Here is a 1,252-nt window from a genome sequence, read left to right on the forward strand (position 1 = left end):
AGGAATGCTCCAACATTGCCATGGCACTTTGGACTGTTGAGGACAGCCCTTGCTGCAATCCGTGAGGGATGCCGTGACGTAGACTGGAGCAGAGCAGCAGCAGAGACAGCTTTGCAACAGGTTATGCAGAGTCATAAGCAAATAAAGACACCCCTCTGCTTTTACCACTAATACTCTCAGTTTCCACTATATCCAGGCTCTCCCAGAGTTGTCACTGGGGCACTTGCCAATGCATTGCTCGTGTGACGGATTATTGACCGTGACAGGGGCAAATAATATCAACGGTGTGTATCTCAAGCCAAACTTTTAAAGCATTGCCCATTGGCTGATTCACCTTCACAGACATCCCTTCCCGTTCCCCACAGTGCTTCCCACCTTCCCTGCTTAGCTGGTGAATGTTACCGGACAGCTGACTATGTACAAGAAACGGAGTCATGAAGAGATGAAGCAACTTGCCCAAGGACACGCAGTGTGTCAGTGGCAGAGCAACTTTGTACCTGTTCCAGTTTGCACCCAAAAGCAGTCAAGAAAGTGACAGAAAGAAAGGAAGAAGCACGAGCAGGAATTGCCCGTGTGGGAACAGGGATGGCCCATCACCTTTGTCCTGAGGGATGCCCAGCTTCTTGCTGCTTTTAACTTCCCAATGACTGTAAGGGCTGGGAGTGTCTGTCCTCCCAGAACTCAAGAGGTTTAAGTCCCCACGATCTACTCCAAGACCTACACTGAAACCACTGTGATTAGAAAGTAAAACAAGCCAGGTTGTAGCTGCCAAAGTGTTTCTAAACTACCGAGCTGAGTAGTCTTTGCAAAGAGCAATAGCAGGAAAGCCTGCAAGAACTAAAGATCTGAGCCCTGAAAACCACAGCAGAACAAGACACCTTGACCTTAAAGGATGTCTGTTGAAATCTTCAGAGCAGCTACAGCCAGGTCCCAGATAAAGAACAGTCTCTAAATCAGTGGTCCTGAAATCACGGCTCACAAGTAATCCTTCAGCACTGTTCAACAGCCAAAGGAGATAACGGAACTACAACAGGAAAGGTTTAAAGTGGCACATATCATGTGTATCTTTTATTGGATTTGCTGTTAAATAAAATCATTGCTGGTTTTTGTAGAAAGCAAATATACTGTTGGGTGAGACCATGCTCTCCATTATGTCAGTACAAGTAAAGAGTGACTCCAGTGAGGCCACGTGGCACTACTCTAGATTCACATTGAAGCCAAAAAGGAAAATCTGGCTCATATCACACGAATA

At 46.3% G+C, this 1,252-nt stretch overlaps 1 protein-coding gene across 1 annotated transcript in view; it reads right to left on the reverse strand.

Annotated features, from left to right (window-relative positions):
* Positions 1-1,252, reverse strand: part of ACAP3 (ArfGAP with coiled-coil, ankyrin repeat and PH domains 3) — a 50,674-nt gene that overhangs the window by 3,032 nt on the left and 46,390 nt on the right. The gene's annotated exons all lie outside the window — the stretch shown is intronic.

This window comes from Egretta garzetta, unplaced genomic scaffold, assembly GCF_000687185.1.
Source record: "Egretta garzetta isolate BGI_Z169 unplaced genomic scaffold, ASM68718v1 scaffold29, whole genome shotgun sequence".
Classification (NCBI taxonomy): domain Eukaryota; kingdom Metazoa; phylum Chordata; class Aves; order Pelecaniformes; family Ardeidae; genus Egretta; species Egretta garzetta.